This window comes from Sus scrofa, chromosome 3 (genome assembly GCF_054392235.1).
Source record: "Sus scrofa isolate SSC_HxYL_T2T_F1_AM1 chromosome 3, Sscrofa_HxYL_maternal_Yorkshire_Landrace_v2.0, whole genome shotgun sequence".
Taxonomy (NCBI): Eukaryota; Metazoa; Chordata; class Mammalia; order Artiodactyla; family Suidae; genus Sus; species Sus scrofa.
This window is the reverse complement of record NC_139385.1, coordinates 21853456-21869303: the sequence shown is the minus strand read 5'-3', so window position 1 is coordinate 21869303 and position 15848 is coordinate 21853456. Positions and strand designations below refer to the sequence as shown.

The 15848-nt window shown below is 41.8% G+C and overlaps 1 protein-coding gene across 1 annotated transcript in view; it reads right to left on the bottom strand.

Annotated features, from left to right (window-relative positions):
• The window catches only part of LOC146404461 (uncharacterized), a 34774-nt gene that overhangs the window by 16819 nt on the left and 2107 nt on the right, over window positions 1-15848 (bottom strand). The window lies entirely within an intron of this gene.

Below are 15848 nucleotides of genomic sequence, written 5' to 3'. Positions count from 1 at the left end.
ATATACATACACCCTGATGTTCACTGAACCCTTATTTACAATATCCAAGACATGAAAACACCCTAAATGTCCATTGACAGATGAATGGATTAAAAAAATATTGTACATATACATAATGGAATACTACTCAGCCATAAAAAAGAATGAAATAATGTCATTTGTAGCATTATGGATACAACTAGAGATTCTGGTACTAAGTGAGGTAAGTTAGAAAGAGAAAGAAATACCATATGATATCCCTTATATAAGTAATTGAAAATATGGAATAAATGAACCTATCTACAAAACAGAAACTGATTGACGGACATAGAGAACAGACTTATGGTTGACAGGGCAGGAAGGTGTGGGATGGACTGGGAATTTCAGATCAGTAGATACAAATTATTACATTGAAAATGTTTGGGGACTGAGGCCATATCATCCAGCACAGGGAACTATGTCCAATCTCTTGAGATAGAACATGATGGTGGACGACATAAGAAAAAAAATGTATATATTATGTATGACTGGGTCCCTTTTCTGTACAGTAGAAATTGGCTCAACATTGTAAATCAACTATACTTTAATTAAAAAAATAAAATACAAAGTGTAATACCTATAGGGGACTCAGTAATTGAAACAAAATCAATTTCCAAACTATAAATTTGAATAGTGAAATAAAATTATGCTAATTTAATGTATTTGCCTTGTGTTTTTCAGTTCATTTCTCTGCATGCATAAATATGAGATGGTTATTTTCCCTTTGGTAATACTTCTTAAGTTATTTGCTTTAAATTGGTTTGCTTCCTTTATGTACAGCTAAAGCTTTATGGAAAGATTTTGTTTTCAAATGAGCTTTCACTGTTGTTATATTTTACCTTTATTTACTTTTGTTTACATCATGTAAAAGGCATTACCAATTATTTTCTTTACTTACATTATGAGACCAGAGTACATAAGTATCTCAAATTGCCTCTCATTTTTCTTCCTGACCTCTATGTCTAATAAGAATCTATTAAAATCTATGACACTGCCTCTGTATATACTTCTGAATTTTCCAGCAGCTCAGGTCAGTGTGGTCCAAATTCTTTGACCCAAGTTAACTTTGTCTTTATCTTTCTTATTACAGAGCCATTGCATTTATCTTTTTTCTTCACACTATTTTCTGATCTTTAATTATTAAATTATCATTTCTGCTTCCTTCATGTAATACATTTTTCCTTCAGTGGTTCATGGTTATGTCCATAAATGAAAAATAAAGAAGAGAATAAAACATGATATCTAAGCTAAAAACTAATGGCATAAAGTATGTTTATTTTATCAAGATATTTCTTCTCTCCAGCATTGTTTTCAAATTTCTAATATCTAGTACAATTATACTCTGCTTGTTTTGTGTCCTATTGTGCCACTGATGTTCAGGCTAACACACGGTATACACTTGAAAAGCCTTACAAAGTAACAACAAATTTTAACAAATACAATTATTAACAACCATTAATAAACGATAAAATAAGTTCTAGTGAAAGAATATCATGTCAATTATGATAATAAAATTTTGGCCTAAACAGAGATAGACATTTGGGGAAATATTTTTTGAAGTGAGAATAAAAGGATAACTATATCTTAGTTTTCTTCTTTTCTTTCTTCATCCTTTCCATCTTTTGTCTTTTATTTTTTTCCTTTCTTATATTTACCTTTTCTTTTCTCATTCTTACTTAAACATTTCCTTCTCAATTGCCTTATTCTTCCTTACACTAAATATATAGAACATTACGGTATTATATTGGAAGCAAACACTTTCAGGGGGCAAGGATATTAACTTGAATGACTGAAGCAGGCAAGAGATTAGAAAAAAAAAAAACAGCCTAAGCAAGATGAATAGAAAATCAGTGGTCCTTTGTGTCAGACACTTAAGAAGGGAGTGTCATCCATTCTGTACATAAGAAACAATACTAATGGGCTACTGTCCCTCCAGTAGATTGGATCAGGCAACTTAAAAACAAAAACACAACAACCTAGAAGAAATGGACAAGTTTCTAGAAACATACAACCCACCAAAATTGGGTCAAAAAGAAATAGATAACTTGAGCAGACCAATCACTAGAAGTGAAATAATCTGTAATTAAACAACTCCCTACAAACAAATGTCAAGGGCCAGATGACTTCACAGGTGAACATATAAAGAAAAACATAACAATCTTTCTCAAACTCTTCCAGATAATTTAAAAGGAATGAACACTCCCGATGACATCGTATTAAGTTAGCATCACCCTGATACCAACACCAGACAAAGATACTACCAAAAAGAAAATTACTGGCCAATATCTTTGATGAATACAGATGTAAAAATTCTTAAGAAAATGTCAGCAAATCAAATCCAACAACACATAAAAAAGACCATATGCCATGACCAAGTGGGATTCATTTCAAGTTCACAAGGATAGTTCAATATATGTGAATCAATGTGATAAACAACATAAAGAAAAAAATCACATTATTATCTCAATAGATGCACAAAAAGCATTTGACAAAATTCGACATCCATTCATGATAAAAACTCTTATCAAAGTGGTTATGAAGGGAACATATCTCACTGTAATACAAGCTATCTATTACAAACTCACAGCCAATATAATACTCAATGGTGAAAAGCTGAAAACCTTCCTGCTGAAATCTGGAATGAGTCAAGGATGCCCACTCTTACCACTTCTATTCAACATAATATTGGAATTCCTAGCCATAGCCATCAGACAGAATAAGAAATAAAAGTTATTCAAATTGTAAAGGAAGAAGTAAAATTATCATTGCATGCAGATGGAGTGATACTATTCAACTTGGAAAGGAAGAGGTAAAATTATCATTACATGCAGATGGCATGATACTATATATAGAAAATTCTAAAAACTCCACACAAAAACTATTAGAACTGAAAAATCAATTCAGCAAGGTGGCAGGATACAAGATTAACATACAAAAAATTGTTGCATTTCTTTCCACTAACAATGAAATATCAGAAAGAGAATGTGGAAAAAAAAAAACCTTCTAAAATTGCACTAAAAATAACATACTTTAGGAATAAACCTGATCATGGAGGTGAAAAATTTATATAACCAGGAAGTAGAAAACATTAATGAAGAAAACTGAAGATAATTAAAAGAAATGGAAAAATACCCATGCTCTAGGATTGGAAGAACTGATGTTGTAAAAATAGGCATACTACCCAAAATAATCTAGAGATTTAATGTGATCTCTAGAAACTTATCCATAACATTTTCCACAGAACTAGAACAAAAAATCCTAAAATGTATACGGAATCATAAAAGACCCACAAATGCCAAGGCAATCCTGAAGAAAAAGAACAAAGCAGGAAGCATAACCTGCCCAGACTTCACTAATTGTCTATTTATGTAGAGAATACTACAAGTCTATAGTAATCAAAACAATGTGGTCTTGGCACAAAAGCAGAAAAATGGATCAATGTAGCAGAAAAGAGAGTCCCTCAAAAACCCATACTCCTATGGGTCAATTAATCTTTGACAAAGAAGACAAGAATATACAGTGGGGAAAAGATAGTCCCTTCAGCAAGTGGTGTTGGGAAAGCTGGAAAGCTGCACACATATGAAATTAGAACACACCCTCTCAGGATAAACAAAAATAAACTCAAAATGACTTAAAGACTTAAACATAAGACATGAGACACCATAAAAATAAATATTTGAGACCTAAACAATGTATAAGCTTTTGTACAGGAAAGGAAACCATAAACAAACAAAAAACCCTATTAAATAGGAGAAAATATTTGCAAATGATGACACTGATAAGGGCTTAATTTCCAAAATATAAAAATAGTTCATACAACTCAGCCCACAAAAAAACAAACAACCCAACTGAAATATGGGCAGAAATATAAACCGGTATTTTGCCAAAGAATAAATGCAAATGACCATAAGTATATGAAAAAATGCTCAACATGGCAATATGTATAAATCAAAACTACAATGCAAATCAAAACCCCAATGAAGTACCATCTCACACAGGTCAGAATGACCCCTTATTAAAAAGCATACAAATAACAAATGCTGGAGAAAATGTCAAGAAAAGGGAACCATCTTACACTGTTGGTAGAAATCTAACCTGATAGAGTTTAGATCAGCTTTGGAAACCAGTATGGAGCCTCCTCAGAAAAATAAGGATAGAGTTACAATATGGTCCAGCAATCCCATTCCTGGGCATATATTAGGACAAAATTATTTACTTCAAAGATACATACACTCCAATGTTTACTGCTTACAATAGCCAAGACATGAAAACACCCTAAATGTCCACTGGAGATGAACTGATTAAGATGAGGTAAATATATATAATGAAATACTACTCAGCCTTAAAAGAAGAAATAATGCCATTTGCAGCCACATGGCTACAGCTAGAGATTATCAGGCTGAATGAAGCAAATTAGAAAGAGGAAGATAAATACCGTAAGATATCACTAATGTGTAGAATCTAAAATATGTCACAAATGAACCTATCTATGAAACGGAAACAGACACACAGGCAAAAAGAACAGACTTGTGATTGCCATGGTGGAGGGGAGTTGGGAGATTGGTGGAGTGGGAGGTTGAGGTTAGCAGATGTAAGCATTATATACATGGAGGAGATAAACAACAAGGTCCTACTGTATGGCACAGATAAATATATTCAATGTCCTAAGATAAACCAAAATGGAAAAGAATATTTAAAAAAGAATATATATAGGCGTTCCTGCTGAGCCACGACAGGAACTCTGGTTTTTTATATAAATCACAGGATCAGATTTAACAGAACCTGCTTCATCTTCCTTTTTTTTTTTTTTGTGCTATTTTAGGGCTGCACTCTCAGCATATGGAAGTTCCCAGGCTAGGGGTCAATTCAAAGCAATACCTGCTGGCCTATGCCATAGCCACACAGGATCTGAGCCGTGTCTGTGACCTACACCACAGCTCATGGCAATGCCAGATCCTTAACCCACTGAGCGAGGCCAGGGATTGAACCCACATCCTCATGGATCCTAGTTGGGTCGTTAACTGCTGAGCCACAAAGGGAACTCCAGAGCCTGCTTTATCTTCCGGAACTTGTATCAAACCTACGCCTGGTCACAGAAATGCTCTCTCAAGATTCCATCACTGCTTTCATTAAGTAACATACCCAAGAACAAGAATATTGATTTGTTTATATTAAAATATATGCAAGTCAGGACATGGCTTTAATATTTCATTACTGACACCTAAGATCTGCTAGAATATGCACATCTGGCTATATTCAAATTGCCTGTTTGTCTGTGTGTCTTTCCTCTCAAGTGGGAATCAGTTATAGTTTTAACCCAGCCCCTAGCATTTGACAGGTTCTTAAGAGACATTTGTTGAACAGAACTGGTAACAGAACAATGAAATTGACAACTAAATGTTAATTCTGTGGCAATTAAAGAAACAACTGACACAAACGGAAAACTATATATACGGAATTACAAACACAGGAACAATGGTCATTTCAACCTTAGTGAAAAAAAATTAGTAATTTTATTTATTTATTTGGCCACTCCCATTGTACATGGAATTTCCCAGGACAGTAACAAACTCACTCCATGTCAGTAATCAGAGCTACAGCAGTGACAACATCAGATCCTTAACGAGCTCAGCCACCAGGGAAATACAGCAGCAGATTTTTAAAAGACAATATCTAGTGCTACTTAGGTGATGGTCAGAGGTGGCATCCACCATGTCATGCACAGCAACATGCGTGGCCGTGTGACATGACCTGCTATACTATATGATAATGCTATCATGTTAGAAGGAGTTTGGCAATACACTGACTACATTTTGTGTGTGTGTGTGTGTCTTTTTGCCTTTTCTAGGGCCGCACCCATGGCATATGGAGGTTCCCAGGCTAGGAGTCTAACCGGAGCTGAGCTGCTGGCCTACACTACAGCCACAGCAACACCAGATCTGAGCTGTGTCTGCGACCTACACCACAGCTCACGGCAAGTCCTGATCCTCAACCCACTGAGCAAGGCCAGGGATCGAACCTGCAACCTCATGGTTCCTAGTCGGATTCGTTAACCACTGAGCCACCACGGGAACTCCCTACATTTTTTTTTTCTTTTTCTTTTTAAGGCCACACCTGGGGTATATGGAAGTTTCCGGGCTCGGGGTCAAATCAGAGCTGCAACTGAAGGCCTATGCCACAGCCTCAGCAATGCCAGATCCAAGCCACATCTGCAAACTACATACACTACCAGCGAGTAAGGCCAGAGGTCAAACCCACATCCTCTCACACACCAGTCAGATTCTTAACCTGCTCAGCCACCATGGGAACTCTTGACTACACAAATATTAATTTCTTACAAATGAAGTGACTCTCAACTTCAGAGGATGCATCCAAAAAGAAAAATTACTTAGAGAGGAATGGCTATAATCATTCAAAGAGTGACTGACCAAGTCACAAGTAAGGGGAGGCCTAGATGTCGCTCAAAAGGGGTAACAACCAGCTCAAGCCACCAAAGCCCATTGGAAGACAATTGTGAGTTCAGGTAGGAAAAAAAAAAAAAAAAATGAAGGCTTGAACTAAGTTCATTGGAAGAATAGCCATCGAGAGACAGAGGCCAAGTCAAAAGAGACTCAGGAGGAGTTCCCATCGTGGCTCAGTGGTTAATGAATCCGACTAGGAACCATGGGGTTGCGAGTTCGATCCCTGGCCTTGCTCAGTGGGTTAAGGATCCGAGGTTGCCATGAGCTGTGGCATAGGTCACAGACACGGCTTGGATCCCACATTGCTGTGGCTGTGGCGTAGGCCGGCAGCTACAACTCTGATTCGACCCCTAGCCTGGGAACCTCCATATGCCGCGGGTGCAGCCCAAGAAATGGCAAAAAAAAAAGAGAGAGACTCAGGGGGCAGAACTGCCAGACGGCGGTCAAAGCCTGGATATAAGAACATGGAAGAGGAGGGGACTGACAGGTGACAGGTGAACATGGAAGAGGAGGGTTGGTGACCTTCCACGCACTGGCATGAGTGCCAGCAAACTTTTCTGCAAAGGGAACAGATGGTAAACACCAGAGGCTCTGTGGACTGTACAGTCACTGTCAAAACGACTCAGACCTGCTGCAGCAGCAAGTGGCGGTGTTCCAAGAAAACTTTTTGACAAAACAGGCAGTGGGCAGGATTTGGCCTGTAGGCCAAAGTTCGCTGACCCGCAGATGAGGGAATCCAGGGGAGGGAAGCCAATGTGAGGATGGGGTTCATAAGTTCAATGTGAGCAGGGCGGTCAGTCTAGGGGTGAGAGATGCCAGGGCCAGAGGCAGGAAATTGAGAGTCCCAAGCCACATGGTGGCAGTCGCAGGTCTGAGAGCACCCCAAGGAATGATCTCAGAAGCAAGGACATGAAGGACCCTTCCCTGTCTGAATACAAGGCCAGATGTTACCTCGGGTCACTCAGGCCCTGGAAAGGTAGAAGCTTTATGACCTAACCTGCCTTAACTCCCTTAATTTATTTATTTATTTATTTTGGTCTTGGTGTCTTTTTAGGGCCACACCAGCATCAGGTTCCCAGCCAGGGGTGAAACTGGAGCTCTAGCCGCTGTCCTATGCCAGAGGCATAGCAATGCTAACTCCAAGCTGCAACTGCAACCCACACCACAGCTCACTACAGCTCATGGCCAGATTCTTAACCCACTGAGCAAGGCCAGGGATTGAACCCGCAACCTCATAGTTCCTACTTGGAATCATTTCCGCTTCGCCACGACGGGAACTCCCACTTCCTTAACTGAAAAAGAGGCTCTGATTTTAACTTTGGACTTTCTCTTTCCCAAGACCAATAACTCGAAAGTTTCAAGTTCATAGGTGACCCAACCAGCTTGAAAACAGAAAAGAAAAGCCCACAATTAGAAACAAGAAAATTACAAGTGAGAAAGTCCCCCTGGTAAAGGCAAGGATAATATAAAAGCAGGAAATCTCCCATTGACAATTATCACATCAAAACTAGCAAGCATGAAGGGAGTTCCCATCATGGCACAGTAATTAACGAATCTGACTAGGAACCATGAGTTTGCTGGTTCAATCCCTGGCCTTGCTCAGTGGGTTGAGGATCCGGCATTGCCACGAGCTGTGGTGTAGGTTGCAGATGCGGCTTGGATCCCGTGCTGCTGTGGCTCTGGCGGAGGCCGGCAGCTACAGCTCCGATTGGACCCCTAGCCTGGGAACCTCCATGTGCCATGGGAGCGGCCCAAGAAAATGGCAAAAAGACAAAAAAAAAAAAAATTACCAAGCATGAGAATACAAGAGGACAAATGCAGAACACTGAAAATGATTGGAAACTAAGAGACCAGGAGCCAACAACAATTCTGTATATATAGAGATGGCCATGTCAGATTCAAAGATGAAAAAGAAAACTTCCAAAGGGCTGGAAAATAAGGCAATGTTAAAGTGAAATGTCTAGAAGGTCTCCCACGGCACAGCAGGTCAAGGATCCGGCCTTGTCACTACATTGGCTTCGGTCGCTGCTCGGCGAGGGTTTGATCCCTGGCTCGGGAACTTCCCCATGCTGTGAACACTCAAAACATATATAACATATACATTCAGTACAATGAATAATGACAGGACAAATAGTCAGTCCCCATCTGAGGAAGTTCATTACCAAAACATCCCTGTCCGACTTCTATACCATAAGAACGAGTCTCTAACCTAGAGGTCAAAGAAGGTAACCCAAGACCAGATAAACCTTGAAGATAGTTCCATTGGCCTAAAGAGTGGTTTCGTTTCTTGTTCTTTTTAGTTGCCAACATTTAAATATCAAGAAATCAGCGTTCTGGAAGGCCACTAAAAATGGGGCAACCGGTCAGAGTTTCCCCTGTGGCTCAGCAGTAACGAAGCCAACTAGTATCCATGAGGACACGGGTTCCATCCCTGGCCCCGTTCAGAGAGTTAAGGATCTGGCGTTGCTGTGAGCTGCAGTGTAGATCACAGATACAGCTCAGATTTGGCTTTGCTGTGGCTGTGATGTAGGCTGCAGATGCAGCTCCAGATCCAATGTGGCTGAGGCTGTGGCTGTGGTGCAGGCCAGCATCTGCAGCTCTGATTTGGCCCCTAGCCTAGGAACTTTCATATGCCACGAGTGGGGCCCTAAAAAGGCAAAAAATTAAAATTAAAAAAAAAATGGGGCACTGTGACTACACTGTACCCACAGCTCACCATGGCAACAAGCAGCTAGGGCTGAGAGCAGGTGTCCTCTTTATATGAACATGAACTTCCCCAGTGCACTGCAGTGCTCACCGTACCCTAGTGCCTGACCCCTCTCTCCCACTTCACCTATTCATTGTCCTTGACCTGGCACTTGAGTCTGTGACCTTTGCTTACAGAGTAAATGCATGATTTCTGACTTTTTGGAGTATGGGCAACAGAATGTAAAGTAAAATTACAGGTCCATAATCCCTGATCCATCCCTTTGAGATCTAAAGAACAAAGGTTATTTTGTAACTTGTTTGGCAACAGGACTTGACCTGAGCTAAAGTGAAACTATAAATACATTGAAGGATTCTATTCAGTAGGAAATACATTCTTTTATTTTGCTAAATCAATATGAACAAGTTTGAGTACAGGCTGCTGCTCCAGACCCTAGTGGAGATTATTATGTAAGAGCACATGCAATCTGTTTTCTTTAAAATCTGAAAAATTCTGAACTCTGAAACTCCTCTGACCCAAGGGGTTTTGGATAAAGGACAGTGGGCCTGTTAGACTTTTACCTTCTATGTTTTAGAAAACACACACACACATACAGACACATACAAAGCAGACAGGAGTGTGATAATATTTGTAAATGGGTTTCTACTTGATTAATTACAATGGCATCCACCTATAATTGAGAAACAGAAATAGAATGAGATCTGCACAACCATCTCCACAAGAATGGGCAGAGCACATGCTGACTCTAGAACCCTCGACCAGAGTGCTGAATCCCTGGGGCAGCGGGGGGTTGCTGTGTTCATACTGGGAGGCGCCGGCACAAAGGCAATTCGGTATCAGAATAACATGCTGTTCACACACGCGACAGGATATGTGAAAAGGATGCTATATGACCACATCTTTTGAGGGATTTTTTTTTTTTTTTAGTGAACAATGGGTTTTCACTGACCTAAATACCTTGGATTTCACAACATGTAAAGTGCCTAACAAGGCCACGGAAAATCAGATTCACAAGCAACTGTGACGATTCCAGATTCCTTTCCACCCCTGCTCTGTGCAGAGGCTGGATGGAATCCACTCAGAGCGAAGAAAAGCACAGCTACCTCCCCTTTCTCAGAATGACTGTGTGGAGGAAATCGGAGGGAGCAAGATGAAGCCGCAGAGCAGGTGAGGGATGCAGAGAGCCATGTCGAACCTAGGAAGGGCTGTCTCATGGACGAGAGGCAAGACGGCACCAGAGGATGCTATGGGATGGGCGGGGAGAGAGGTGTTTGACTCACCTTGAGAGTGAGTGCTGGAATGGGAGAAGGTCATTGGAGATCTGTGACCTTCAGGGAGGGTCAGCAAAGGATGTAACAGAATAAAAGAAGCCAGGGAGGGGCTGGGGGCAAAGTGGGCAGCTGATGACCCCTGCCCCCATGGAACAGCTACTGCTCAGCTCCAGCTGCCTGTACTCCACGCCAGATGTGGCCAGGTCTTCTAAGGTTTTAGAAGAGACTGACAATCCAGGTTTTCATGTGAAAACCAGGGATAATTAATACATACATACATACATACATAGTGACTAAGCCAAAGAAAACACGTCTATGGCCTGCAGGCCCACAGTGTGGGGCTTTGGTATTGATAACTTGCACGTCAGACCCTGGAAGGATGGGACAAGGTTTCTCAGCTTCGGCTGTCTCTGCAGTTGGGACCCAATAAGTCTGGGTGGCAAGGCTTCCCAGGGCATCCTGGGATGTCCAGCAGCCTTCCAGCCCTCAATCTACACAGATGCCAGGAGCACCCCTCCCCCAATCAAGTCACCACAATCAAAAAAATGCCTCCAATTCATTGCAGCACTATTTAAAATAGCCAAGGGATGGAAACAACCTAAATGTCCATTGACAGATGACTGGATTAAGATGATATAGTACACATACACAATGGAATACTACTCAGCCATAAAAAAGAATGACCTAATGCCATTTGCAGCAACATGGATGGAACCAGAGATTTTCCTACTAGGTGAAGTAAGTCAGAAAGAGAAAGACAAATACAATTTGATATCACTTCTAAAATAGGGCACAAATGAACCTATCTACAGAACAGAAACAGACCCACGGACATAGACAACAGACTTGTGGTTGTCAAGGGGGAGGGAGGGAGGGAGAGGGATGGACTGAGACTTTGGGGTTGGTAGGTGGACACTACTACATTTAGAATAGATGAGCAATGAGGTCCTATTGGATAGCACAGGGAACTATATCCAATCTCTTGGGATAGATCATGATAGAAAATAATATGAGAAAAAGAACAGATATATATGTATGACTGGGTCACATTGCTATACAGCATAAATTGACAGAACACTGTAAATCAACTACACTCTAATAAAAGTAAAATAAAATAAAATGTCTCCAGAATTTGCCAAATGTCCCTGGGGGTAAAAACCATACCTGGTAAGAGCCATTGGATGAGAGCAACATCCCCCACTTGGCCTCCAGGATTTTATGAAGGCATCTCTCATGACTCAACAGGTTTCTCATGGAAGAGATGCCACCTGAAGCAGGGATTTATAGCTGCTTTGGAATCAGAAACCTGGGTTTCTGAAGTCACAGCTCAGTCATTTACTGGCTTGATGACCTCTTCTGAGATCTGACTTCCTTGTCATTAAATCAGGAACCAACAACATCACCTCTCAGAGTTGCTGCAAGAATGCACTGAGAAAATGTATGCAAAGCTCTGAGCCCAGCAGCATATTAAGCACCAAAGATGTTTAATCAACACTAATTATTCCCTGGTGAAAAGGCAGCCTAGATGCTGTCATCGGAAGCACATGGGATCCATACTCAGAAGTCCTGGGCCTGGACCCAAGTCAAACCTTGGCCACTTGGCAGACCGGGAACTTGACAAGTCATTTTTCCCTCTTTATAAAATAGAAATGATCATCACCAGGAGGTGAGAAACAAGCCAGGGGGTTGGTACAGCACTTGGACAGCTAAACCAATTAGAGGAATGACAATGGTTAATTCTATAAAATCGGAGTTTCCATTGTGGCTCAGTGGTTAACGAATCCGACTAGGAACCATGAGGTTGTGGGTTTGATCCCTGGCCTTGCTCAGTGGATTAAGGATCTGGCATTGCTGTGAGCTGTGGTGTAGGTCGCAGATGTGGCTTGGATCCCACATTGCTATGGCTGTGGTGTAGGCCAGCGGCTACAGCTCCGATTCAAACCCTAGCCTGGGAACCTCCATATGCCACAGGAAGCGGCCCTAGAAAAGGGAAAAAGACAAAAAAAAATTAAAAAAATAAAAATTCTATAAAGTCTTTGAAAGATGCCTGTAAAGGCAAGTCCAAGCTCTTCAACAAATCCAAAGAACCGAGAATGCAGTAAAATCAGGGTAAGGTACAGGGAAGAAAAGAAACATAATATTCGGGTCCTTAACCTCTAGTCCCTCCAGACAAGCAACTGCCAACTGGTGACCCAGAGGCCAGATCTGGCCACTCATCAATTTTGTTGAGCCCCACATAACACACTGTTTCATATGCATTAAATGCCATCGAAGTTTCATTAAAATCCAGATCAGGTTTTTCTGGAAAACAGTAAGGACTGAGTCACTCTGGGCCTATAGTCCCACAGGCCCCTTTGGTGAGACAATCTAATTCTCTGAGACCCCATATCAGAGGACCACCCCCAAAGCCTTGACCCTGCAGTAGACAAACCATCTTCTGGAACAGACGCATCCACCCATCGTCAACAAATTGCATCATGAGGACTCCTTCATTCCAGCCATTAGTAATTCTCTCCAAGGTTCACCCCATGGAACCTCACTGCGGGGTTCCTCACACAGTCCTCATTCTGGGAAGAAAATATATCATCGCAAGACATCACCTAGAACTCTGGGAACTGAGAGTACACATTCCAGGCAAGCCATTCCCACAGACAACTTCATTCATTAGCAGGTGTGTTGTCTGTTTTAGGTGTTTTTTGTTGTTGTTGTTTTTTGCTTTTTTTTTTTTTTTTTTTGGTCTTTTTGCCACTTCTTGGGCCGCTCCCGCGGCATATGGAAGTTCCCAGGCTAGGGGTCAAATCAGAGCTGTAGATGCTGGCCTACACCACAGCCACAGCAACGTGGGATCCGAGCCGCATCTGTGACCTACACCACAGCTCGCGGCAATGTCAGATCCTTAACCCACTGAGCAAGGCCAGGGATCGAACCTGCAACCTTGTGGTTCCTAGTCAGATTCGTTAACCACTGCGCCACGATGGGAACGCCCTGTTTTAGTTTTTTTTATAATTTTTTATTTTGTTTTACTTTAAGTATAGTTGCTTTACTGTGCTGTGTCTGTTTCTGCTGTACAGAAAAATGACCCAGTCCTACACACATATATACATTCTTTTCCTCTTCCTATCTTCCATCATGGTCTATCCCAAGAGACTGGATAGTGTGCCGTGTGCTGTACAGTAGGCCCAGATTCTTATCCATGCTAAATGTCATCATCTGCATCTACCAACCCCGAACTTCTCATCAAGCCCTTGTTTTAACCCAGCCATACCCAGAAGCCTGATTGCAATGCCCACCAACAGTCTGCTTCTGCCCAATAACAATTCTAGGCTCTCTCCTGCCTCCATTTTCCTCACTAGTCCTTTACAAGCACTTAAGTGGGGGGGGGGGACCCACAAATATATCCAGGAAATCAACACCTGTAAAGCAACAGTTCCCCAGTTAAAAAGTTTTGACTTCAGGAGTATAATTGCCACACCCTGAATAGCTCTGCAATAGCTGCAGCTTCCAGTGCATCTTGCCATAAAGATTTTCAGAATCAAAGGTCAGGGCCAGAATTCTAGTCCTAGAATGAATCACACCATTTACTCTCTCCAAATCTCGCTTTCCCATAGCTGGGCCCACACCACCAATGCGATCTAGGGTGAACTGGGTGGGCATTAGTTTAACAATATTTGTTGAGCAGCTACCGTGTGGTGGGGATCAAAGGAGAAAAGAGCAGAAAGTCTCAGAGCGCTTAGTCTCAGGGAGAACCTGGCCAGTAAAGAGGCAGTTACATTAGGGAAAAACAGGAGCTCCATGGACTTATGACAGCACCAAGAAGAGACATCCAATCTTTGCTGGAGCAGAGGCAGAGAGGAGCTTTACAGGGAGGCCTAAGGAATGTGTAGGAGGTGGCCGAGGGCAGATGTGATGACAGAGGCTTCCCAGGGTTCCAGGTAGAGACTAAGAAAGCATAGCCTCCTCTGGAGACTGAAAGGAGGTAAGCATGGCTGGAATGTAAATGTGTAAAGAGGAGTTCCCATCGTGGCACAGTGGTTAACAAATCCACCTAGGAACCATGAGGTTGCAGGTTTGGTCCCTGGCTTTGCTCAGCTGGTGAAGGATCTGGTGTTGCCATGAGCTGTGGTGTAGGTTGCAGATGCGGCTCAGATCCCGAGTTGCTGTGGCTCTGGCGTAGGCCGGTGGCTACAGCTCTGATTCGACCCCTAGCCTGGGAATCTCCATATGTGGCTCTAAACATACAAAAAGACCAAAAAAAAAAAAAAGTGTAAAGAGAGAAGCTGCTATGGAGGAAGCAGGGGCCAAAGAGACCCTGAATGGCTTTGTAGCTTTTAAAGCCTCAGATCTTTGGGACAATATGGCATCCAAACCACCAAAACTCATCCACTGGACAAGACACCTGAGTAGGATGCAGTGGGGGAGGAGGGCCAAGGTGGAGAACAGGGAAGGAGCTTCAGGATGATGGAAACAGTCATAGTCTCTGTCAGGATCACACTTATGCGCAGGTGTAGACCTTTGTCAAAATGCACAGATTGTACTCTTTAGAGGGATGAGGGTCATTACGAGCATTTTACCTCAACTGAGAAAAAAAATTGTGCATGAGGTTCACAAGCTTCAGGACAGTATGTGCTGGGTGATACCACTTAGTAAAAAAGTGAAAGGCAGGAGTTCCCATCATGGCATAGTGGTTAACGAATCCAACTAGGAACCATGAGGTTGCAGGTTCGATCCCTGGCCTTGCTCAGTGGGTTAAGGATCCAGCATTGCCGTGAGCTGTGGTGTAGGTCACAGATGCGGCTTGGATCCCGTGTTGCTGTGGCTGTGGTGTAGGCTGACGGCTACAGCTCCAATTCGACCCCTAGCCTGGGAACCTCCAAATGCCATGGGAAGCAGCCCTAGAAAAGGCAAAAAGACAAAAAAAAAAAAAAAGTGAAAGGTAATGTGTGTTGCATTAACATATACACAGTACTCTATATAAAACAGACAACCAACATGGACCTACCCACACAGCACAGGGAACGGTACTCAGGATTTTGTAATAACCTGTAAGAAAAGATAATCTGACAAAGAATATTTATAGAGAACCGAATCGTGTTTCCATACATCTGAAACTAACACAACACTGTAATTAACTGCATTCTGTTTTTTTCTAAAAAAATAAAATAAAAATTTAAAAAAACAAAGGCAAGGTGTATTTTCCACAAACACAGCCTCAGCGATGGCACCTTCAGTGTGGCTGTGATGGTGGCCTTGGGTCCAGGGAATCTGAAGCTGCTATGGTGGAAGCAGGGATTAAAGAGACCCTGAATGGGAGTGTAGCTTTTAAAGCCTCAGAACTTTAAGGGAAAAAAAAAACAAATTATCACTTGCCTGATACAATAAACAAACAGGTCA